At 43.8% G+C, this 27500-nt stretch overlaps 1 protein-coding gene and 1 pseudogene across 3 annotated transcripts in view; both read right to left on the bottom strand.

Moving 5' to 3' along the window:
- Positions 1 to 27500, bottom strand: part of LOC146838989 (uncharacterized) — a 383728-nt gene that overhangs the window by 6420 nt on the left and 349808 nt on the right. The window lies entirely within an intron of this gene.
- LOC146838990 (uncharacterized) overlaps positions 1 to 27500 on the bottom strand; it is a 204432-nt pseudogene that overhangs the window by 151583 nt on the left and 25349 nt on the right. The window lies entirely within an intron of this gene.

Below are 27500 nucleotides of genomic sequence, written 5' to 3'. Positions count from 1 at the left end.
TGCGATTCCTTATTTTGCGAGGGGTGTTTTGTGTCATACATTGGACACTGCTGATTTGCAATCGCAAACGCCGAAATTCGGTGAATTTCGGCGTTTGCGATCGCAAAATTGCCTTCATACATAAGGCCCCAAGTCTTTTATCCATGTGTTATGGAGTGTATGTGGTGTGTAGTGTTAGTGTAGATAATACAAAATATAAATGTAGACAAGGTGCTTGGACTCAATTGAGCATACAGTGAAGCGAAGTGAAATGAAAAGCATGTATATATGAAAGAGTTGAGAGTTGAGGGACTGATGAGAGCAGCAAGTGAGTATTATTGTCCACCTTAATTTAAATTGAATAAATAAATTGATCAAAATGCATTTTTGGTATGTCATTTGTACTTTGTTTTTCCTTGATTGAAGCTATTGTTAGAGAAGCCAAAATCACTTACATTTGTTTGTATTTCATATTATACCAGTGTGAGCGTTTGTTACTGTTATATGGGTTTACTCCTGACATGGGTGGGAGTAAATCATTTCTCAGTATAGGACAGGGTAGGTGGCACCTTCAAAATTCATAAATACTAAGGTGAAGCAATCTTCATAAAGAAAAATATTTTCCCAGTGACATACGTACATTTTCATATGTGAAGATATTTTTTTGCATGCGTTAATTATTACTCATGGGGATCGCTGGCCGTGCTTAGCGATAATTTTGTTATCGCAGGCTAGCTCTGGAATTTATCGCCCTGGTAGCGCGTTATTAACAACGCGTTTCTCCAAGGCGATAAAAATTCCACAGATAGCGAGGTTATCACTGTTTTGCAGGGAACATTGCTGGTTTTCCAGTGATGTTCCCAGCAAAACGGCGATAACCTTGCTGATACGACCCACAGGGTCGTATCAGCATAATCCACCCCAATGTTGGGATAGGTAAGTCTGCATTTTAGCAGACGTTAGTTTTTTGGAGAAAACAGCAGTTTTCTCCAAAAACTAACGTGTGCTAAAATGCTGGGACAGCCTTGTAAATATTGCGATGTGAACATCAGCGATAATTGCAAGGTTGTCCATCCGGGGTACGCCCAGTGATACCCACTTTGCATCTCATTAGAGATGCAAAGGGAGGCGTTGGGAAAAAGGGTGCTAACATGCGATTATGCATGTTAGCACCCTCTTGTAAATAGGGTGATAGTTTTATCTCCGCTTTTGTGGCTTTTTGAAACCAAAAAAGCGGAGATAAAGCCCTTGTAAATATGCCCCTGGATTTGTTGTGTTAGAAAGAGAAATGTTTTCTTCTGTCCGGCTTAGATTCTTTTCTCTAAGACACAAGGGGAGAAAACAAAACACTTTTCATGGCTTCATCCAACCTGGCTGAAAATCATGAGGAAAGAATTGTGCTTTATGCTGAAAACCGCTATATTGACGATTAATAAACAATTACAATCCAGAAAAAAAAGAAGGGTGAATCCGCAGCATGCAAGGAAGCTTCCCCCCTTCCTCCAGTAAAAACAATGCGAAAGATTAACAAACGGGAGAGGAGGGGGCAGTCCTGGGAACAGGCGCCCTCGGAATGCCTGTGCGCCGTGGCTCGTCTGCTTTATAGCCATCAACCGGGGCATAGCCTTAGTAGCAGGCTATAACGCTATATTGTGAGTAACGCTGAAAATTAAATGTTTAAATACATAAATAGACCTCCAGCCACAGACTATAGGTGCTGTATTATCTGAAAACAATGTGACCCATAATTTGTGTACTCCTGCACACACACATTGGCACCGGGGCACTTGTAATTCCAGGCACCATCTCAGAGAGGCTTGAACATCAAGTGCCTCACTGTTAAAAGTGACACCTCTAGGAGCTACACTACAGAGCGAACTCAGGAATTTCGAAATCTCCCTCAATCTGTGGGTATTGACGGCAGATATTGTGCAAGGTAAGTCAGTATTAATTTGTGCCAGTGGTTGCGGGTGGTGGGCATGAACACTCATTTGTGGGGGCTGAGACTTATTTTGCACCTCAGACTTTCTCACCAAGAGAGAGAAAAGCAAAAAAGTGAGAAAAAAGAAGAAAGAGAAAACTAGCGAAACAGTGAGAAAGGCAGAAAGGATGGATGAAAAGTAACCTACAAGAATTCGATTTTGAGGAAAAAAGTGTAGAGTGCTTAAAAGAAGAGGCATGAGGCGGCATAATACGTAGGCACGCAATGTATTTGCCAATCCTACCTTTTGACAGGGCAGGTGGTGAGCCGCAAAGAAAAACCTTTTGGCCATGAACATAAATTTAAAAATATATATATATATTAGTCAATTGTTAAAATCCAGTATGGGGTGACAGACAAAATATAATTTATTTCCAGCAAGACAGGTCTGGAACAGAGTTAACAAGGAGTTGGACCTGTTACCTGGGCATTTCCCGTGGGCCTCGGTCTGTCCGCACACTCTCTTACAACGGCGCCCTTAATGTTATCTGCTTTACATTTGTTTGCACCTTTGCGGACTGGCACTGAGTCGTGAAAGATAAAAGCACACTGTGCGTTTCTTGGCAAGTTGCTCGGCAATGGATGAATCCTAGGATGCTTGTTTCCGGTCCAGGGAGGACCTGGCTTGGCAGTTTGGGCTGGACTGTTCACATGAGGCACAGGATCAAGACTGATTTGCATATGGCCAGGTTTAAACTGGGGTGGCATGGTGAGCAAAAGAATGATGGATTTAACCCAGATCTCTTGACTGGGGGTGAATGTTTTGATTTGTTCTGCATTCCGTCCATCAATTGTGTGTCTTTTGCTTTCTCGTCCTCAGTGCGCCAGGTATGCCCAGACGTGGGTCCTGGGCTCACTGTGCCACTGGAATCAAGCTATCCTGGCTGAAGAGGGGTGAAACCCCGAAACCGGTCCTAGGATGCTGGTTTCCGGTCCAGGGAGGACCTGGCTTGGCAGTTCGGACTGGACTGTTCCCATGAGGCACAGGGTCAAGACTGATTTGCATATGGGCCGGTTTAAACTGGTGTGGCATGGTGAGAAAAAGAATTATGGATTTAACCCAGATCTCTTGACTGGGGGTGAATGTTTTGATTTGTTCTGCATTCCGTCCATCAATTGTGTGTCTCCCCAGAAATGTCAATTATGGCAGCAAATTAATTGAGCATGAACTGAGCATCAATCATAGGCAATGTGCACAATATGTTGTACGTCTTAGCTTTTGTATTGACCTCAGATAAGTGTAACATTCTGGATCCAAAATCTGTACATATTGTTACCCTAGTGGTTGACCTGTTACTAAGAGTTATCCTGAAATCACTTGTGGTACATGGGCTTTTTGGACCTTGGGCAGCCCATACCTGGCAGGAAAACAGGGGAAACTCTATTGAATCAAAAAAGATACCAACTGAAAACAATAGCCTCTCTCGGATACCAATTAATAGTTCCAAGAAGATATTGGTATCAACTGGAAATTTCTCCACTGTAGTTCAGTTGATACTGAAAAAAAGATATGTCAATAACTGGAATCAGTAGAAACTGTAGAACTGGCCAACAAGAATCTTCATGTGAGAAAGAAGTGACAGAACCAATGGTGCTAATCTGTTGTGCAGCACGTACTTGGCAGAAGATGATAATTTTGCATAATTGTGTAATTTCTATGTTTCTAAGATGTTTCGACACATAGGAGAACAAAGCGGGATAGGCTTTTTTTAAAGAAAGCACATTAAAAAATTGCGCTTCAACTGCTGTAGTTTAGCAGGGGACACTGTTCGCCTGTCAACTTTCCATACCCACCAACCTTCCAAATTAAACCTCTCCTCCTCACAACGACAGACTTCTGTGAGAATTGATGGACATGTTATTCATTGTATCCAAATACTAATGGGTCTTCCTGCTTATGTTGTCAACAATGTTGTGTGTCTTAAAAAACTGTCTTCACAATATGATAAAAAAGAAAGAAGACATTCCAGTTTGTCGCCTGAGCTGTAAGGGCATTGGAATACAGGAAACTGAAGAGTCGAGCTGGTGCACCTGAGCCCCTCAACAGCCAACCAGAGCAGTGTGTAGTAACCAGGCAGGCACAGCATGAAGAAATCTGGTTATTTATTTGGCTACAATCATGACAGAGCCAACAGGTTCACTCTGCCAACAGCTTCTCCAGCTCTAACACTGAACCTGGTCGCTAGGAGACCAAACATTCCAGAACCACTTACATCATCAACATTACATAAATTGGAATACACCACAACATATCTTCTCTTCCTGCAAATAACAAAAAAAAAACACAAAATAATAATAATAATAAAAAACCAAAAACAACAAGACCTCAAAATCAATCCCTGTATCTCAAGGGCTTAACAACAGCTCTCGAACCTTATTCATTGAATCAGATACAACATCTTTCTCTTTAACTTTAACCACTCTGTTAAGATTCCACCAGTGACCTCCCTCAACCATAACAGCATTTTTGACTATTTTTACAACTTTGGTAGGCTCACTAAATTTACTGCTACCTTTCCATGAATGAATTCCAGCCTTGATTTTGACACTGTCCCCCACATTAAGATGAACTCTTTTCACCCCTTTGCGTACATCAAAATATTCTTTTTGCTTGGTTTGAGTGACAATCATATTTTCTCTAGCTAATGACATAAGATGACTAACATCAGATTCAGACTTCACCCATCTACTCATCCATGCTGGTCTAAAACTTGTATTCGGCTTACGCCCACGCAATAATTCAAAAGGTGCAACCCCAGTAGTAGAGTGTGGAGTTGTCCTATAGAACCATAACATTGTATTAATTGATTTAGAAATGTCATGACCATTTGTTCTTGCCCATTTGATACAATCCCCCACAACACGATTCATGCGCTCAACCAGACCGTTCGTTTGTGGGTGATATCGTGAACTCCTATAATGTTTGACACCCGCCTCAATCAAAAAATGTTCAAGTTCTCCACTCGTAAATTGTTTTCCATTGTCCGAAACTATTGACTCAGGCAGACCCTCGCTCATCCACACTTCTTTAAGGAAATCAACAATAGCCTTTGAATTTGCTTCTCTGACCATTTTCACTTCCGGCCATTTCGAAGCATAGTCCATCATGACTAAAATGAACCAAGACCCCCCAGGGAGAATCTCATAAGGTCCCATCACATCAATGCCCAATTTTAACCAAGGCCCTTCTGGACATTCAATAGGAATTAATGGTGGAACAGACACTTTCAGACTTTTATCTGCCGAGGCACATACACAACAGTTTGCAATCATATTGTTGATCTCAGTATCCATACTTGGCCACCAGTACGTGTCTCTAATCCTTCTCTTTGTCAAAGTAGACCCAAGGTGACCTTCATGAGCCTTCTGGATAATAACTTTGCGAAACACCCCAGGAGGTACAAATTTCTCTCCCCTTAACAACACACCATCCTCCAAGGATAGTTCGTCTGAAATTTTCCAAAAAGGTTGAAGTGAAACCGGTAACACTTTCTCTCTTGGCCAACCACTAGTGACAAGGACAAGTACTTCACAAATCACTGGATCAGAATTAAGAGCCTGTATCCACACAGTTTCTGAATTAAGACAAAATTCTGGAAGATCAAGTGCAGCAACGAGGCAATCATCACAATCTTCCTCTGAAAATTCTTCCAAACAGATCTCGTCAACCTCACAAGACGTAACTGGAAAACGAGACAAAAAATCAGCACAAGTATTCTTCCCTCCTGCGATGTGTTCAACTCTGAATTGGTACTGTAGAAGTTTAGTCACCATACGCATGATCCGTGGTGAACAACACTTGCTAACACCACTCCCAAGGATATTTACAAGAGGCTTGTGATCAGTCAACAATAAGAAAGATTTGCCCCAGACATAAGGCCTAAACTTCTCTATGGCCCACAAACATGCTAACAATTCCTTTTCTATTACTGAATATTGCACTTCTGGAGTCCGCAATACTCTTGATGCAAAACACACAGTGTTCTCAGAGTTATTAACACATTGTGTCAACATGGCACCAATCCCTATTTGGCTTGCGTCAACTGTAACACCACACAACAAATTTGGGTCAAAAGGCTTCAAAATTGGGCTGTTTTCCAAACCCAACTTCACCAACTTTAAAGCATCTATGCACTCTTTATTCCACTCAAAATTTGGAATAAACTGTGAGTAATACTCGCACAACCCCAACAACGATTTTACACCTCCTTTGTCCACCGGTTCTGGGGCCTCCAAAATAGCTTTCATCAAACCTGGACGAGGACGCACCCCATCTTGGGAAATGACATGCCCCAGATATTCAATTTCTTTACACAGAAACTTACACTTCTCCTCCTTAAGCACTACCCCTCTTTTCTTAAACAGGGTCAACACTTTGCTCAGAACAACATCATGACTGGAAATGTCAGACCCAAAGATAAGCACGTCATCCTGGAATACCGCTACACCCTCTACATCTTTAAGAATGCTAGTCATGATCTTCTGAAAAACTGACGCCACGGAGGCCAGTCCAAATGGCATGCGGCAATATCTGAATGTCCCCAAAGGCGAAACAAAAGCCGTAAGATGTCGTGATTCGGGGTCTAATTCTACCTGATGGTAGGCACTGGCCAAATCGTGAAAAACCGTGCCCCTCTTGTAAGTGAAAACAAATCGCTTATTTTTGGTAATGGGTATGAATCTACCCATATCTCTTTATTTAGTGACCTCAAGTCCACACAGACCCGAAGATCTCCTCCCCTTTTCCTCGCTACGACTAAGGGGGACAACCATAACGAGGAATCGGTCGGTTCAATAATTCCCCGTTCACATAAGTCTTTTAGTTCCTTTTCCAGGTCAGACCTGACACTAAATGGTACTCCACGTAACTTATGCTTAATTGGAGTAGCACCCTTCTTAACAATGATCTTATGTTTGAACCCCTTTATCTTCCCTAATTTTCTTCCAAAAACTTCTGGGAACCTACTTTTCCACATGAGGCTAACATCTTGACAATCTACAACCAGTACCTGTTCTTTCGCTCCTGGTCTCAATATCATTCCAAACAGCCCCTGATGGAACCACCCCAAAATATTTAGGCCTTTGACTGCTACGTAAATCTTTCCCTTTATTCTCCTCCCCTTAAATTCCATTTCTTCTTCGAAAAATACTAGTAAATCTATTTTCCTACCTTCGTAAGAAACGGGAGAACGATCAGGAGGAGACAGAACGCAAGTACCATGCCATGTTGCTTCAAACAACTCTTGCGTAATCATAGTTATTTTGGCCCCAGAGTCTACTAACAACTTCAACGTATGGCTGCCAACATTAATATCTACAATAGGATCTACACACGAGGCAGGGTCACCAACCACTACATTCTGATTCGAAGAATGAAATGTGTCTTCATCCACACTTCTGACAACCCACACCACTTCAGAATCAGATTCACACTCCGATTCGACTACGCAAACTGTAGGCTTCCTCACATACCTGCTTTTTTTTAGGCACACTTTGGCGAAATGTCCCATTTTTTTTACAATAATTGCACATTACATTGTTAGCAGGACAACGAGAGCCTTTGATATGCGGAGGGTTACCACACCTCATGCACTTGTTGCTGACGTAACCCAATGACTGATTTGTAGTGTTGGATTTTACCTTGACCACTTGGTTATGAGAGTCCACTGGTTTTCCTCTTGTTTTTACCGTTGTATTGTTACTGATTACATTAATGTTTTCTGGGAGTTTTTCTTCTAGTTCTTTTAAAGATATTATTGATATTTCAATGCTCTTAGCAATCTTTATTACTTCATCTAGATTTGGATTTCCCAAACTAAGAAGTTTCTGGCGTATGCTCTTTTCTTTGCAATGACACGTGAACTGATCTCTTATCAGTTGTTCTGTAAAATTGTTAAATTTGCAATCGGCAGCTAGTCTTCGCAGCACAGATATGTAAGCATCAACGTCTTCTGACTCTGTTTGTTTTCTTTTAAAAAAATTATGTCTTAGTACCATGAGGCTAGGTTGTTTATCAAACCTGGTTCTTAACTTTATTATTGTTTCTTCGAATTCATCGATGCCATTAAGTTCTTCTTGTGTAAGAGCAGGTAGATGTTTAAAAATAGACCTGCCCTCAAACCCTAGAGCATGTAACAAAAGACATTTTTTTCTTTCCGCACTGAAGCGTAATGCGCCGATAGCACCCAGATATACCTGGAAAGCATCGAACCAAACTTCCCATCTAACTGGTGGATCACCTGGAGACTCCAGAAATGAAGGAGGGGGAGTGACAGACTGCATGCTGCACATTTCAGTCAGGGAAGGAACTTGGTGTAAATAAATGTTGTTAATTTTGAATAAGAAGCAGTAACATATAATACATAAATTTGCACTTCAATACTATGTGCGATTAATGCGTACCTATATATATATTGAGAAACCTATACACAGATATGTAGATAGTTATCACTTGTAGATACACATTTTACCAAATAAAGATAAGCTTCTGTAATATCACTGGAGTTGAGCATAAACTTAAACTATAAACTATAGTGTAAGTTGACGTTTTACGCATAAAACCAAATGTCCTTTTTTGAAGTGGGGTGTGTATCACCGATGGAAATGACACACAAACCGTTAACTTGAACTACAGAATGAGGTGTGTGTCATCGTTTATATTTTGTTAAACCTTGACCTCTTGCTTGTGATATACAGGTTGTTGTGTTTCATTGAAGTGAGGAAATATGAATTTTATGATCAGTTATGTCCCCTATCTTAGACCCCAACGGCTCCATGTACATGCTACAAGTACATGTATGTTCCCTCCAGTTCCAGTTATGAAGACGCAAATACATGTGCGTCCACCGTCAACATGTCCTCTTTCAGATCCGCCATGAATGGGTCAGATATTCTATTCCTAAGTATGAAAGGCCACCGACTTTATGTGGTTCACTTTCCACGTTTTACAGTTCAGGCGAGTAGGCCCTGAATTCTGCCATCAAGCCTTTTTCTGGTTCTGCCTCTGAAAGCTCCAGTCCGAGCCCGCATCTGTATCCATGAACTTTGTCCTACTCCCTGCGCGGCTAACGGTGCCTGATCCGGCCTGTTGCCTGCCAAAAACTGTATTTCACCTTCAAGATTATCTGCTTCGCTCCTCATCCGATGCATTCCTGTCTAGTAGTTTAGGTAAACATCCTTCCAGCTACCGAGCAAAGGGCCAGGCCTCACTGTCCTCATGCAAGTAATTCATAGCCCTGTTACTATGGGAGATTCCTGCCCCCTCGCATCTCATGTAGACACTTAGACGCTTGTACACGCACTAACAGTCAGTATAGAATAGATTCCGTCCGAGAGACCTTTCCTTTTGGATAATACAGTTCTTTAAACATAAGATAGTAGATATGATTTGGGATTAGGTTGACATGACCCCTCAGACTTCTGTCTCCACATGTAGAGCTAAATGTCAAGTCCCCTTCACCCTCTAGTTGCACGTCAATCACACGTCATGCGGCTGCGCACGCATCTCTGCCAAGTATTTCTGCTGACATTGCAGGATTCTCTTATGGATCCACCCACTTATGACATCATGTTTAAATGACGTTTCTAGTTTACGCCTATGTTTACGCCTTTTTTCATTACGTATGTGTATTATTATCTGTATTATCAGCTGTTACGCCTCCTACATCTGTCTTAATGTAATGCTTTCCATATAAATACCTTTACTTGTCAATAATGTATTGCCTTCCTTCCTGAACCCTCGTGGTGATGGAATTTGATGCCTATGGTTCGAACCATAATTCCTTTGTAGAGGAATAAAGCCTTTCAGAACCTCTAATACCACGGATTCTGCCTCTTATTTTGACTGAGTTATTCTTACTAGACTTTACCGCATAAAAAAATAGTACAGGTAATTAAATATTTACCACATAAGTTGGCGCCCGAATAGGGACACTTTCTCATCTCACGCGCCGGAGGTGCGTTGCAGGCCCGGTCTCCTGCCACAGCTGGACGGACAACAACGCGTACCCGCAGGATTTCCTGTATCTCCCTCCGGCCAAGCGGGGGTGACTGAGGCTGCGATCAACACCCAGACGAGGCGGTGAGAAGTGCGAAGTATCCCGACCAGAGCCTAGCTGAGAGAGCAAGATCCGAGGTATACAGAGGCCCACCAGGTTCCGAGTCGAGTCGAGTCGAGTCCGGTCCAGTCCAGTTCAGTTCCGAGGCCTTCCGTTCCGAGCTACCCGGTGAGTACCGTTGCCGGGGAGGCATTTAGACGTGCACATAGGTTGTGCCGGTCAAGACGGGTTTGGGTACACAAATCCGGTCTGCACTGTTTCAGCAGTGTATCTGTACTGTTTAGCAGTATATCTAGTAATGTCTTGCATATAATTCAGTATTATCTAGTGTTAGTATTATGTCAGTAACTAGTTTTCTATTAGTTATTATCGTTCGTTAACTGTTAAATGTTAATTGTTTTAATACGTTCTACATATTGTGGTGTGAATGATTGTTCATTATTGTGTTTATTGTATAAAGTGTGTTCAAGTAATAAGGTTTAAAAATGCCGCTCTTTTCAAAATTAAGACAGATCAAAACCAGAAAAGGGGTACTCGAAGAAGCTGTTCCCATTCCACCTAGGGACACTCCAGGGTACTTTATGTATCATAAACATGGCCTAGATGCCGTATTATTTCTTGATTTATGGGTGGACTACACCAAAGATTTACCAGAAAGTCAGAGATGGCCCACAGCTGGGACCTGGGATGCAGATTGCATCATGAGAGTAGAAGAAGTATTATGGAAAAATAAAGCCAGACAGTCACAGAAAGATGCCATTGAATTATGGCGTAAAGAATCATATAGACGTACAGAAAAAGCGCTCAGACAGGAAGAGAAAAGTAGGGAGAATTCAAATAAAGCCCGAGAAAATATATTAATTGAAGAAGGTACCCGAGTAAAAGCAGAACAAGTAGACAGACAAAGAAACACCCTTATGAATGGTATGTATCCTCTTCTGGCCGAAGGGTTACCTCAGGCCACCCCGGATATACCGAAAGACTTGACACCTCCATTACTCCCGATAAAAGCACATCCCAAAACAGCAAAAGACGTTTTCCTTTCTTCCTATTTAGATGATGTAGCTCCTGAATATGCTAATGTTCCGCCACACACACCGCCCACCGATGGTGCTCAACGCCAAGATCATCCGTCTGTATCCCCGCAACAACAAACTCCTACGCACATTCCCACAGGTCCATCTGTTTCTACCGCTTTTCCTACATCTACAGTCTCTATCTTACATCCAACAAATCCTTTCGTGCCTAGCACCTCAGACGGTGCGACAGGAGGTACAACAGAAATCTTTGCCACGCCACCCCGAGGAATTAAATTATCCCTTAGAGATTTAGCATACGAACGTACACCCCAACTAGCAACTTCCGACATGTTTAAGGAGCATCTAGTGGATTGTAGATATGATCCTGTGCCCGGTAGACGGGACGGTATGCTGCTGTCATCACTACGTATACGACGAGCTTCAAGGTATTTAGCGACGCTACCAGGAATGATGGCACATTTAGACAATATATATCACTTTGTCCAATCAGGGCGAGGCCCTGAAAGTATTGACGAAGCAATGGAATACCAGAAAGTGGATGTACAGAGACAACTGTTACGCTTCTTCATAAACTGTGTGATCAGAAACCAAGACAGGCCTGAGGTAGAGCAGAAGGAAATACAAGTACTTACCAGATGGGGTCAGAATATATCAGAAGGGAAACATGATAAACAGACATGTATAGTAGTTATGTGCCGAAAGATCCGCAAAGAAGTAGAACGAATACATACAGAAAGATTAGGAACAGATCAACGTGAATCAGAGGGAGAGGAGGACGAAGAATCAGAAATGCCCACAGGACACTTAGAGACAATGGCTTATGTAGGTAAAGGAAGATCTTTTAATAATACCAGATGCTTTAATGATCCGATACATCCGATACGTCCAGAATGTAACAGAAATTTTCAAACCCCTATGTTAAATGCAAGGTCTCCTGAACACCTATTCCAAGCTGCTGATAAATTACTCCGAGACCGAAGGGGGTACCACATGCTCGATTCCATGGATGAACAAGAATTAGCCAGGTCAGCAGTACAATGGGCTGACAGTCCCGGCAAATACAGTGAAGATGCACTAGCACACACGTTTCTGAACCTTACCCCATACGAACAGCGTTTAGCTGGTATATACATGATTCAGCACCTCCTTATATTATATAAAAGCCAACACTCCGATCCTGGACCCCTACCTGACCTATTGACAGAATTACTCACGAATAAATGGAGAGGTTCAGGTACTGATCTAATTAAAGAAATTCTAGAATTTCGAAACCAGTATATAGTTTTCGTAGGCCCAGAACATGTTCCAGTTCCCACTATGGGAAGAAAAATGTATCATATAGATAGACAGAATCCCTTACGCGAAGTACACCCAGTCAGAGGTGAAGATAATATCTTTAAACGCGTGTTTGTGTACACGCCTATAACTAAAATTGAATTATTAGAAATGAAGAAAGTAGTACCCAGCCATGACAAGGATCCAGCAGGTTTCCACCGTGAGATAAAAGACATGTTACTCATGGGAGAGTATACCTACCCCGACATTATGAAAATATTAAAAGTATTAATGCCTGCCGGTATTTACGAGAAACTCAAAGAAAAAGAATGGGAGGTGGGAGACCAAAAGATAGATTGGACAGCATTAGAAAACGAAGAAAAGGCCCGAGCTGCAGGATCAGGGCTTGGGGAAAAGACTACAGCACTACCAGGATTACTAGTGCAGGTACTGCCACGTTTATTAACTACGAAAAAAGAGGACTGGGGTGCAATATCAGCCTGTAAACAAAAGCAAGATGAAGACACTAGTGATTACTATTCCCGATTTGAAAAATGTTTTGGTATAAATAGTGGCATAAAAGCAAGTAGCGAGTCATACCCACATCTGTTTGTGACAAAATTAGTTGAAAATTCCCTGCCGCAAGTTAAGAATAGAGTATTGAAATTTGAGAGTACCTGGCAAGGTAACACCCCGTCACAGATGTTACAGATGTTACAATATCACCACAATAGAATTAGAGAAGAACAAGAACATGAACAAAGACGTATGAAAGATACGAAAATGAAAATGCTTGTTGCTCAGTCAGTTCCAGCTGATGGTCATAAAAAGGGTGATTCCGCAGGTCCGGCGAAAGGGACATGCAACTATTGTAAACAACAAGGTCATTATATACACGATTGTCCAGTTCTGAAACATAATATCGCCACGGGTAGAACCCAGGAAAGACCACGTCCACCTAGACAGGATCAGAACCAATCACAAATCCCTCAGCACGCACAATCTAGGTCAGCTCCGCAACAGGCAGCTCCGCATCAGACCGTAGCAACACCACAAGCGCAGCCTATTGCTGCAACACAAGCAACGACACAACAGATGTACCAGTATGCACAAAATGACTATCCCGATTATCAGCGATACACATGAAATAGCCTAGAGAGGGAAGTTGGCTTACCCCTTATCGAGGTTCCTGTAGATCAAGAGGGACCTTATGTACATAGTGAACTATTAGGGGAAGACAGAAAGTTTTTACTTGATACAGGGGCAAGCAGAACAACTATACGACACAGTGAAGTTCCAGGGGCACCCCTCTCAGGCTCACAGAATATTTCCCTTGGATTCTCAGGAAAACCTATCATTAATGAAGTAACGCAACCCCTTCCACTTACGGTTGGTCCATTGACACGAACTACAGATTTATTGCTTACTAAATCATGTCCAGAAAACTTGTTAGGTATAAAAACATTGAAAGCTCTAGGAGCTATAATATGTTGTTCTCCGGAAGGAGTACGACTATTTCTACGTGACTTCAAAGGTCACTAAGTGTCCAGAGACATGGATCACCGGTTGCAGAATTTACCTACACATTTATGGGCACAAGGCCCCACTGATGTTGGTTGCATGAACATTACACCATATCGAGTCACACTCAAAACAGGAGTAGTATTACCACGAATACGACAATACAAGTTACCACCAGATGCTGTTGTGGCTTTGCTGCAAATCATTGACGAGCTCATTGCACAAGGAGTGGTTGTGGAAACCGACTCCAATGTATGTAATTCCCCGATAATTCCGATTCTCAAAAGAACGGATCCAAAGGCACCACCAGTATATCGATTAGTTATTGATCTGCGCGAATTAAATAAATGTATTGTACCACAATACCCTGTGGTCCCAGATATCTCTTCATTATTAACAGCTATTGATTCAGAAGCAACGTTCTTTACTGTAATTGATCTCAAGAATGCTTTCTTTAGCGTCCCAATAGATCCGGAAAGTCAATATTTGTTCGGATTCAGTTTAAATGGACGAAGTTTTAAATTCACACGCGCACCTCAAGGATTCACAGAAAGCCCCAGCATCTATAGCCAAGCACTGAAACGAGAACTTGACAGTATCCACATGCCAGTTAACACTGCCTTGCTTCAATATGTCGATGATCTGCTGATCACCGCCCGAAGCGAACCTGAATGTGAAGAAGCGTCACTGACGGTTTTACAATTTCTGGCCGACAAGGGGCACAAGGTGTCCCCTTCTAAGCTGCAATTCTGTGTCCAGCAAGTTGTTTACCTTGGGCACTTGCTGTCCAAGGAGGGAAGACAGCTTACACCCGACCGCATCCAGTTAATTGCTAACATGCCACCACCCAAGACACAAAAGGAGGTGCGGGCTTTTATAGGCCTCACTTCATACTGTAGGCAGTGGATCCCTCAATATGCATTTCTAGCAAAACCACTCATCCAGTTGACAACACAGGAGGCAGCCACATCGACTGTCCTCCCTTGGACTCAAGAACATACGCAAACCTTTGAAAGCTTAAAGAAAGCTTTATGTCAAGCACCTGTTTTAGCAACACCATGTTACAGTAAGCCTTTTACACTCTTTGTTACAGAACGCGAAGGTACTGCCTTGTCAGTACTCACTCAGGAACAAGCAGGATCACACAAACCATGTGCTTATTTCTCTAGTACATTAGATCCAGTAGCTCAGGCTCTTCCTGCGTGCCTGAAATCAGTGGCAGCAACAGCTTTAGCAATCAGACAAAGCGATGCCATAGTGTTAGGACATCAATTGACAGTACAAGTACCACACGCAGTAGAGGTTCTCTTGAACCGCACACAAACACAACACTTGACTATAGCAAGACTCACCGGTTATGAATTAACATTGTTTCAGCCACACATAGAAATCAGACGTTGTAATACATTAAATCCTGCCACACTTTTGCCAGTAAACGGAACAGATCCATTAGCACATGATTGTATTGAAGTCATTACTATCACGACGAAACCCAGACAAGACTTGACAGATATCCCTTTATCAGATCCGGACCTAACATTGTATGTAGATGGTTCATGTATGAGAACAAGTACAGGAGAATTAGTGGCCGCTTACGCAGTCACAACAGACACTGAAGTCATTGAAACAAATTGTATTAACACTTTGTCAGCTCAAGCAGCAGAGCTCATCGCTCTGACACAAGCCTGTATTCAAGGCAAAAATAAGAAAGTCAACATATACACAGATTCACGTTATGCATTCGGAGTCGTCCATGACTTCGGCGTACTGTGGCGAGAGAGAGGTTATTTAACTTCTCACGGTGCCCACATCCAACACGGACCCCTCATTCAAGCTTTATTAGACGCAATTCATCTACCTACTGCAATATCGATTATGAAATGCAAAGCCCATACAAAAGTTACCAATATCATTTCTCAGGGTAACGACCTAGCTGACAAAACAGCTAAACAGACTGCTCAGACCCAGACTCATACAACTGACACGACAAAGACAATAGTTCCGACACCAACACATTGCAAGACAGTTAAGGATCCCGCCCTTGATGTAATTGACATACAGACACATGCTACACCAGAAGAAATAAAGAAATGGACTGAATTAGGAGGGATCCAAACGGATCAAGGATGGATGACGAAGGGAAAATCTATATGGTTTCTTCCCGACTCCATGGTTCAAGTCATCATTAACACAATACATAGTCCAGCGCACCTAGGGGAAAAAGCTATGCTAGACAGCATTCAACACATTTGGTTCAACAAACACTTGCGAGCAGCAGCCAAACAGAAAGTACGTACCTGTATGATATGTTGTCAGTTTAATCCAGGTAAAAGCATTCCCGTAGAGCAGGGTGGATTTCAACCTCCCGATCACCCTTTTGAAGTCCTCCAGATGGATTATATCCAGATGGAACGATGTCGAGGATTCAAATATGTTCTCGTAGTTGTCTGTGCTCTTTCCCGTTGGACAGAAGCCTACCCGGTTTCAGATTACACTGCCCCAACTACTGCCAAACAGCTAGTTCGAGAATTCTTCCCACGATACGGTTTACCACGTGTTGTATACTCAGATAACGGCCAGCCATTCTCATCCGAACTAATGAAACACGTTTCACTTCTGTTAGGTTACCAATGGAAATTCCACTGTGTCCGACATCCCGAGGCAGCAGGTCTCGTGGAACGCCATAATCAAACTCTGAAAATTAGATTGTCCAAAATATGTAGAGAAAAAGGTGTCGATTGGATAGTAGCCTTACCAGTTGCGCTCTTTTACATGAGAATGGTAGCACATTCTCGAACGGGGCTATCCCCGTATGAGGTGATCTTCGGTAGACCACCAAATATGTGGGGGACGCCTATACCTCGTAAAATCACTGATGTTGACTGTAATATGCTGACAGATTACCTGGCTTCCTTGATGTCTGCACTACAATCTTGTCGTTCACAGGTAGCTGCAGCTTTTCCCGATAACACTGAGGTGAAGCCCCATGACGTGGTTCCAGGTGACCTGGTTCTTGTGAGGAATTTTGACCGGAAGACCCAGCTGGAGCCCAGGTGGAAGTCGCCCAAACTCGTCTTGCTGACTACAAGGACAGCCGTGAAGATTGAGGGACGTAAAGGGTGGTTGCACTCGAGCCATATCAAGAAATTTTATGGATTACCGTCCGATGTGAACACTCAGCCCTGCATTCCCTCACAGACAGACTCAAAGCTCCCCTTGGTTGAACAATCGAAGAACGAACTCTATAAACTGAAACTAAGGTCTAGCAAGTCAGACAATTTGATTGTTTAAGTCCTCTCCAAGGTGAATCGGTTGAATTTGTCTTTGACATGTATCCTCTAGACCGAAATAGAGAGAGAAATAGACAGATACAGCTTAAAAAACATGCGTACTGTAAATCGCTTCGTAGTCACTGCATAATGACATTATTAATTTTGTTTTTTCTAAGTCTTCTGATCATCATTTCTAGTGTATTGCTACATATATATTACCCTATTTCTAAGCGTGCTTACAATGCTACTGCTGAACATTCTTTTAACGAACTACCTCCGCATGAGTTGTCTTATAGATTTGCGCTGCGCAACAACACTTTTATTAGTATGTTACATCATTCTCATCAGACCAGCAATGCTACCAATTGTTGGATCTGTGGCCGACTCCCTCCCTATCAGAACTATAAGGGAGTTTTGCCCCTCTTTCCGTATCCGTTCACACACAATGGCTCCTGTGGAGCATGGTTTAGTTTGATTAATTCCCTAGATTCAAATTCAGTAGTTTACCAAGACAACTGGGTATGGGGAAACCTGAACCTAGTGTTGCTTAAAGTCTGCTACCCTAACAAGGAGGGACTTCCCAAAAGAACAGGAACTGATCTAGAAAATGAAGTATATGGATTAGGTAACTTTACACTTAACCTCATGATTCTGAATGTTGAATCCGAAGCTACACCAATCTTGCCCGCTATGTCAGTATTTCCAGTTAAAGGAGAATTATGTGTAAGAAAGAATGGTTCCATACACATGGGCCATAGTAAATGCACCACTGTAATAAAATTCAGTGATCAAGGCAAGTCTACATTTAGAGCTTCCCGTCATTCCTACTTCATATGTGGCCAGACTGCATATATACGTTTACCTCTAGATTGGGATGGTACCTGTTACATAGCATTCCTTCTGCCACCTGTTTTCCTAGCCCCTCCTGATTATCACAGAAATACCCATTTAGTACACAATAGACAGCAGAGAGATCTCCCGATTGTCGATTACACTGAAACGGCATGGGAGCAATACACAGATTTCAATAAAGGTTTCTTTCCCTATATAGGTACAGTCACTAATAGTAAACTGATACGTAGATTAACTAGAACCCTTGAAGCAGTAGTGAACGAGACTACTTCCGCCTTGGGCAATTTAACAGAAGAACAGTCTGCTATGCGGATTGTTGTGCTTCAAAATCGTCTTGTCCTTGACGTCATCCTGGCCGATAGGGGCGGAGCTTGTAGGGTCATCGGATCAAGTTGCTGTGTTTTCATACCAGAAAACTCGCCGTCAGTATATAAAGCCATAACTCGCCTTCATAAAATTATAAGCCAGATACACCAGAGTCCAGGCACCTGGACTTGGTCCGGTTGGTTCTGGAGCGTGTTGTCAGCCTGGGGATGGAGGATCCTATCCTTCCTGGGTATTGGCTTCCTCATACTATTCAGTTGCTGCTTATGTCTACAATGTGGGCCAGCGATTTGTGGTCTGTGTGCCACATCGTGTATCCCGCATCCAAGTTTTCGTTCAAGATCCCGGAAGAAGAAAGAAGAACAAATGATGCTATATGAACAGATTGATGGATTGATGAAGATCGATATCTCCTGAGGGTCCGTAGGGGACAAGGAGGGAATGAGGAAATATGAATTTTATGATCAGTTATGTCCCCTATCTTAGACCCCAACGGCTCCATGTACATGCTACAAGTACATGTATGTTCCCTCCAGTTCCAGTTATGAAGACGCAAATACATGTGCGTCCACCGTCAACATGTCCTCTTTCAGATCCGCCATGAATGGGTCAGATATTCTATTCCTAAGTATGAAAGGCCACCGACTTTATGTGGTTCACTTTCCATGTTTTACAGTTCAGGCGAGTAGGCCCTGAATTCTGCCATCAAGCCTTTTTCTGGTTCTGCCTCTGAAATTGATCATCTATGGATGCTCTGATGTGGCCCCAACCCAATGTTCTATCGGCAAGTACGAAGCAAATGACACCGGTAGTGGCTGCAACCCTAGGAGGTGACATCACACTACAGGAGGTGAGGGGGCAAGTAAAGCCCTGGGCAACGTGCCAGGCTCAGATGGCTTGCATCTGGAATTTTATGCTTCTCGTGCAGACTCGCTTGCCCCAATCTTGGCTACATTGTATAATGAAGCAAGAGCAGCAGGGGAACTCCCATCAATGAAGGGAGAGTCCCTGTTTGTTCCACTCCACAAAAAGAGATAAGATAACATCCTATAGACTGCTCTCTATATTGAATGTAGATTATAAACTACTTAGTAAAATGTTGGTGACTGGGCCCCCATCCAGGTGATCTTATTTACACTGATCAAATAGGCTTTATACCTAAACGCAGTATGATCCCTAACATTCGCCAAATGCTCCATTCCTCATTAGTGGACCATCCTAAAGCACTAGCGATCGGCACCGACACAGAGACAGCATGTGACTCTCTGCGCTGAGACTTTCTTTATGCTACACTGGCCCGCATGGGACTGGGGATCGGCTTCCTCACCTGGACACGTCTGCTATATTTGCCCCTGATGTCTCGGGTCTGAAATGGGGTGTGATATCAGCACCCGGTAGGATAGAGACCGATGCCACACAGGGTTACCCGCTGTCGCCAGTGCCATTTGCCTTGGCTGTTGAGCCTCTGGCCCTGATGCTCTGTAACACCCATCATTATCGAGGAATAGTGATTGACGACCACCCCATCTATATCTCCCTATATGGGGATGATCTATAAGTGTACCAGCGTGGGGAACACGCAAATGTGGATAACAGATTTAGCGCTTTGGATGATTTCAGCCAGATGTCGCGAGTCCAGGTGAATTGGGATAAGTTGAATGCATTCCCGAAACATGCTACGACAACAACCTGAAGCAGGATCTCGAATTACCATATAGAACACAATAGGCCGCACCTGCCAATCTGTTAAATTGGCCAAACTGTCCCAGCTGTTCTTTTTTTATGGTAGGCCCAAAATGTCTCTCTTTCTCTCTCAACACGTCTCCTCAGCGAGGCGCAGTACCCCCATGCCCCCACACCCTCGTTGTGCCAACAGCCTCTGTTCATCTTGGTCAACAACAGCCCAAAAATCCCCTCTCCCTTACCCACAAAAACCACAAGAACACGGAACTTAGTAACGTGAGAGGAAAGCGTGGGGCAACAGGCCACTTTCACATCTCCTAATTTCTCAATTTATCATAATTATTTTCGCCAGCTTGCCTTATCGAAACTTACAACAGCTACATGGCGTGCCAATATCACCTATAACCTTCTAATTTGTTCCGCTTTTTAAGGGTTCTGAGAAATGATGCTAAACGATTTTGATAAACAATGTCTAAATAGAGGCAGGATTTGCGTACCATTGACGTAGACAAAATGTCAAAATATGAACTTGCGGTTTAACAGTTCTGCATTAAACCACTATATAAACATCTGCCCACTGTCCACTCGTTGGATTTACCCTATTGTGTTTGTGAGTCACATGCGGGTTCTCCTTCATCGATCGTTAGTTCACATTATAGAATTCTTGTCTTAATATTGAATATTTGCAAATGTAATTTTAGCTAGCATTCTCTTTGCACATGCTTCACTTGTCAGGGAATGTATTTTTCTCCATGTGTGATTTAAAGGTATGATTTTCTCTCTGCATTTACCAAACGATATATTTTTCTCACAACACTTTACAGTGATCATATTTCACAGAATGCTATTCTTCTTTCATATTGCATTGAACTATTTCATTATATGGTCATGTCCTATCTTTAGCGTGCTTTGTGTTCCATTTTGTCTTTGCTAACACACAGTAGTTCATTATTGCATTTAAAGTGTTTCTTTACACTTCATGTTGGAAGTGGTTTCCTTGTAATAATCACGTGCAGACAAACTTGATTCAATTTCTATCATGTACACGTGTGTTTTCTCTATTTAAGTGCAACACCCCGGTACAAGTTAAGCTGCCCAGAATTATCTCCCTGTAACATCTGGCGACCACCGAACGGATGTACTAGGTTTCCAGCCGCATCCTGTGACAGCGGGCGGAGTGGTTGCCTTCCGAGCTTTCTCCTGACTGAGCAGCCACAGCCAGCCTTCGGGTAAGAACATAAGTGAAAGAGTATATTCTTCTCTTGCGCTTTTGGTCTTCCCCAGGTGGCTTATCTGACTGTCTTGGTGGATTCTGTCTCTCTGGCGGTCGCTCTGTCCGCTGCTCACAGTTCTTGGTCTTCTACTGGCATCTTGCTACGTAAACGAATTACTCATCTCTTACCACGAGTAAACAGCCACTGAATCAGGTGCTGCTGCACCCGTTTTTAACAGCTTGAATTCCGTGGTTTTCAATGTATACATATGTTTGATATTAGATAGATCCCCTTCAGAGGCCTACAACGCTATGTGAATTGGCCCTCTGTGGCACTATGTGAATTGGCCCTCTGTGGTGCTATGTGAATTGGCCCTCTGTGGTGCTATGTGAACTGGCCCTCTGTGGCGCTATGTGAACTGGCCCTCTGTGGCGCTATGTGAACTGGCCCTCTGTGGCGCTATGTGAACTGGCCCTCTGTGACGCTTTGTGAACTGGCCCTCTGTGGCGCTATGTGAACTGGCCCTCTGTGGCGCTATGTGAATTGGCCCTCTGTGGCATTATGTGAATTGGCCCTCTGTGGCTCTATGTGAACTGGCCCTCTGTGGCATTATGTGAATTGGCCCTCTGTGGCTCTATGTGAACTGGCCCTCTGTGGCATTATGTGAATTGGCCCTCTGTGGCTCTATGTGAACTGGCCCTCTGTGGCGCTATGTGAATTGGCACTCTGTGGCGCTATGTGAACTGGCCCTCTGTGGCGCTATGTGAACTGGCCCTCTGTGGCGCTATGTGAATTGGCCCTCTGTGGCGCTGTGGCGCTATGTGAACTGGCCCTCTGTGGCTCTATGTGAACTGGCCCTCTGTGGCGCTATGTGAATTGGCCCTCTGTGGCGCTATGTGAATTGGCCCTCTGTGGCGCTATGTGAATTGGCCCTCAGTGGCGCTATGTGAATTGGCCCTCTGTGGCGCTATGTGAACTGGCCCTCTGTGGCGCTATGTGAATTGGCCCTCTGTGGCGCTATGTGAATTGGCCCTCTGTGGCGCTATGTGAATTGGCCCTCAGTGGCGCTATGTGAATTGGCCCTCTATGGCACTATGTGAAGTGGCGCTGTGGCGCTGTGGCTCTATGTGAACTGACCCTCTGTGGCTCTATGTGAACTGGCCCGCTGTGGCTCTATGTGAACTGACCCTCTGTGGCTCTATGTGATCGGCCCATGTGCCAAAGGGGAAACCTTCCTATCTGCTTAGCTACCAGTAAAAGAAAGTGGTTGTTTCCTGGTTTCTTGGTGTTAAAGTGAAACGCGAGGACGTTCATTTTTACTTTTAGCAAGGTTATTTTAAACCCATTGTTTGTCTGTAGACATTCAGGCAGACAGGGGTGAGTGAGCGAGCAAATATTTTTCTGGTTTCATATCCGTACACGTGCACATACTGTGTTTTACATTTTGCATCTAGTATCATTGAAGTGTGATCAGTTTTTGGTCGTATCCTCTTTTTCCTTGTGACTTTTCGCTTGAATTTTGGTTACCTTTTGAATAAAGTATCTGTGCCTGGTGCACCGACTTTTTATGAACCTAGTGAGATCACCAACAACTAGACTTGTAAATGTCTTTTTAATATGTATATTTTTAGTTAACTGTGAATAATAGTGTTACATAGCCACACCCTGCCCTCCCCTGGTTCAGTCTGACCTATGTGGCGCAGCACCACATTTAACTAAAAACAAGTCACCTTCAGGTAACTGACCACGTAATGAACAACAACCCACCCCAAATTGCTGAGACAGTTCTGCACACCTTGAATGGCCGACCAGTGTCTGTTTATAGTAGCGTCACAGAATCATTGTCCCCTATGAGCCAAAATCATGGTGACCTCATTTCAATTGTGTGGAATATATCGGGAATACACCTTCCCCCACATTAGAAGTAAGGTTGTCGGCACTTGATTTAACACAACTACCCATCGTCTGCAGGGCCCCCGCCAACCCCCAACCTGATCCACAAGCTCCAGATACCACACGTCCAGACCTGAACTGCCCCCATTGCCCACATACTTCTTCCACTGCTGAGGACACGCGCTATACACCATTCCCATCATCCTCTTCCCCAGTGGTGATTAGCGATTGGGAGTCCTCCATAGAATCTGCTTACTCAGTAGAACAGACTGAGGATGCCCAAAGTCGTCCCGATATAGTGCGTCCAGGGACACCCACATATTCCGCATCTAGGTCTGCCAGTGTAACGGACCAAGAAGACTCTCTCTGCAAACAACCCACCTCTGGTGCACCCCCATTGTCATCCTGCAATTGGTGGTTTCACACTAGCAGACACATGAACAGAATCGTGAGCTGTACAGTGTACAAAGCACGGGACAAAATCAATGTACATATTATCTTAGTAGCTCCTGGCTTGGAGATACCAACAGTGTTATCCAGTTCATGGCCAAGGAACCCAGTCCAAAGTGAGATTGCCACTGCCTGCTTGAGCAGCCAGCTTCAGTTCCCTAATTTTTCTCCTGGAGAGGTATATTCAGAACCACAGGAGACAGAATTAAGAGAGAGCATATACCTTACCGTCCTTCAGGCAATAGGAGAAGAACTTGTGAGAGACCTTGATCCAAGTATTTGAAGGGAATAAGCCTAAGTAGGGTGTGTGTCCCCACAGTAGTACACTAACTACATTAGTATGGTCACTCCCTTACAATACGTATTGCAAAACTTTACAGATCAAGAACAGCACATAATTAAACACTGTAAAGAGCTCCACAAGTACACGAAAAATTTGACTCACCCATGGCTGCTTGAAGGTACCTTTGACCGTGCAGCCCTAGAATACGCCACAACATTCCTGGAAGCGAAATATTCAGGGTCCAAACTCAAAAAACGTGAAAATACCCTAGCATTATTTTGCATTTTCAAAGAAACAGCTGAACCCACTTTAATGGCCACCGCCCCTCCACGGGCGTATTATGTAGGAGGAATGCACCCTGCCTTTCCCATAGATTTGGATATAGGGCTAGCATTAAAGGACAAACATTCCATGGAGATGTCTCCTGCAGTAAATATCAATACAGATTTAGAACCCAGATCGAATGACCAAACAGCCGTAGGCTACTCTGGCATGAGTCCAGAAGACACCCTTACTCAACAAAGTGATAAGTCAATGGATCGCACCTTAACACCACCATCTCTCACCGCCCAGAACTCAACAATGGAGACCGCAGTAGCAGGACTGCCAGGCCAGATAGACGCACTATTCACTTTCAAACTCACACTGGCGCACAATAATATAGATAATAAACAACAAAAGAGTATGGGACAATTATTACTGAAAGAAAGGGGAAAGAACCTATATTGCCACAAAACAATCAAAATTTGTTAAAAGAGTCCTCACTCACCAACCTAGTTGGTGACATGCTTCATCATTGGACTCCCACCAGGGAGGTCTAGCACCTCCCCGGTGTGCTACAACGCCTGATTACAGCGGAGCGGGTGATTGATGTGTCACGTGTGATAGTGCAGGTGATGTGCAGAGTGAATGTAAAAAATGTCAGGTTTCAACCAAAAACCTTTATTGTGGCACAATAATATAGCACAACAAATAGAAGAGGATGAAGAGTGCGATAGACTATCAAATGTTGCGCACTCCACCTGGCACACCTCACGCTCTGGTCCACACGCATCCTTCAGTGAAGAGCAGCACCATCTACCTAATGACCAACCGCCAGTCCTTCGTAGGGAATATAGGGCTGAGGGGCAAGATTCACCGGAAATAATTACTGAGTCACAGATAAGCGAATGGATACAGAACCACGCACAACAGTCATCTTCTTTCGTTCCTAAGCAGCCTTTTACCACTAATCCCAGTATTTTGCCCCTCACTAAACACCAGCACCGCCCCCAGCCCACAATGTCAACTAAATAAGAAATCACCCTCAGCTGCCTCTTTCCAATGTGAGGACAGGTCCCTACTGTGGGATCACCCAACTGCTAACATCCATTCCAGGGATAGTGGACAGGACCTATCTAATGATGTATTTTCTCAGACGCCGTTCAATAGGTGGAGAAGTGAGCGACATCTAAATACAAGTACCAATGGTGTCACATTTAATGAGCCCAGCACTACTGTGATACCAGAAAGTAGGTCGCCTAGCCCCACTACTAATGCTGCAGCTGTGAGACACATGTCACTGAAAGTAGAACAAGCATGCCACCATCTTACTAAGCTTACGCATTTGTTAAATGGTGTGACCATCGCTGCTCCCCACTCTCAGGAGGATGCAGGGCCTGACACACAGTTACAGCAGACACTGCACACAGAAGCTCCTGAAATAACACAGGGTGCGACAGGGACACATAGGACTGAAGAGTGCTTTTCAAACACGCCCCAGACAAAAGTACCTACTACCAGTCTGAACCCCTTTCTCTCGCCCCTACCATCAAAGCCCACCCTCGGTCTAATGAGCAACGCAGAACAAACACTGTCCCATCATGACATAGGGGGAGCAAGAAGAAAGAGGAGGAAAAAGACTGAAATAGAGCAATTGCAAATTTTAGGGACTCATGGTAAGTCGGATGACATGCAGTATGATGTCACAGGTACAGCGTCATTACGCCCTGTCAGACAGAGAAGTCAACGCAATTTGATGCTGTTTGGCAAACCAATGCCATCACCCTATACCAAATTAACACCCAATGACATAGTAACACTCAGAGAGGAGTCTGACTTTTATGTCAGGCCCTTCTCTGATAATTTGGCACCCACAACATTTGGCCACGGCACAAGACTGCATCCTATATAGAGAGGAAGATGAAGGACGGGACTACGCCTACATATGACCCTACCTTGCATGCACCACTAGACATACCAGACACTAGGGTAACACGTCAAATGCCCCTACTGTTCGAACACGCCAATGCCCCGCCTGTCTATGTTCCATGGTCTCAAATGGACAAAGACAATTTGAAGAAACAGCTCCCCCTAGTGACAGAGGGTGCCGGCAAATGGATAGCGGCCCTGGAAAAGAATACTGCAGGTGTTAGCTTAGGAATAGGGGACATGAAGAGTCTGCTCATCTCCATCATGGCGGAAGAAGCAGAGGACATATTCAAAAGCGTCAGCACTAACAAAATTACAATGACTGAAACGCAGTATGATCGGGAGACGTTTCACAAAATAAGAGCACACGTCTGGGCCCAACTGCGTAAAAAATTTCCGGATGTCCCGGACATTGGCTCTCTCCTGTCACAGACAATGCAAGCAAAGGAGGATCCAGTCGACTTTATTTCAAGAATTAAGGTAAAATGGCATCAGGAGTTAGGAGATAAATGGAACGCAGCAGCAGGGAACAGTAGGCGTTTCTACCACATGGTAAAGAAAGGACTTCCAACTGACCTACAGGACAAGTTAGATGGAATTGTAGCAATGGAAGCCAAACCCTGGCCTGAGATACAGGACCACATTATCCACCTCTGCAAAAAGAAACAGGAAAAGGACAAGAATAGACAACAAGATATTGAGAATGCAGCCACAAAATGAGTGCAGTAGAAGCTTAATAAGAAAAAAGATCTTCCAGACACAGTCATGCTCCACAAAATGCCCTAAATGCTTTAGCAGGTAACCCACAGGTAGCTGCACCACCCATACAGGCCCAGACTCAGCCCCCTATGACTACGCACAACAACAGTCATATGGCAATACACAGCAGCAACAATATTATGGAAACCAGCAGATGAGGCCTAGAAATACAGGTATGCACGGCAGAGGGCTGGGACAACAAAGGTACTCACAACAGCCAGACCAACGGGTATGCTACTATTGTAAACAACCAGGACACTTCGCAAGAGAATGTCAGGAAATAATGCGAAGTGAAAGGGGGGTGACAGTCAGGGGACTACAGCAAATGCAGCCTATCCAATACCAGCCACAGCAAATGCAGCCTATTCAAAAGCAACAGCAGCAAACGCAGTCACAACAAGTTCAGCCTCAGCTAATACAGTCCTATCTCCCACCAATACAGCAACAGCCTATGCAGCCTATGCAGCAGCAACTGCAGCTACAGGCCCCTGCAGTTACATAGTTACAGGTGCCCGCACTCCAATCTCGGGCACAAGTACAACAGCCACAAACAACTATGTAGCAAATGATGCCCCAAGTACAAGCGTTCACGCCTCAGGGAAGCACAGTGCTATCCCCTACCAATCCATTTACGCAGGGCACCATCCAGCAATACCAGGCTGGAGGGTATTCCGGTTAGGACAGCCCACAGATAACTCTTGTGTGCCCCGTTGTGTCATGTCTGACC

Source organism: Triturus cristatus, chromosome 4_2 (genome assembly GCF_964204655.1).
Source record: "Triturus cristatus chromosome 4_2, aTriCri1.1, whole genome shotgun sequence".
Taxonomy (NCBI): Eukaryota; Metazoa; Chordata; class Amphibia; order Caudata; family Salamandridae; genus Triturus; species Triturus cristatus.
Note: the sequence above shows the minus strand (reverse complement) of the source record. Positions and strands in the feature narration are given on the sequence as shown.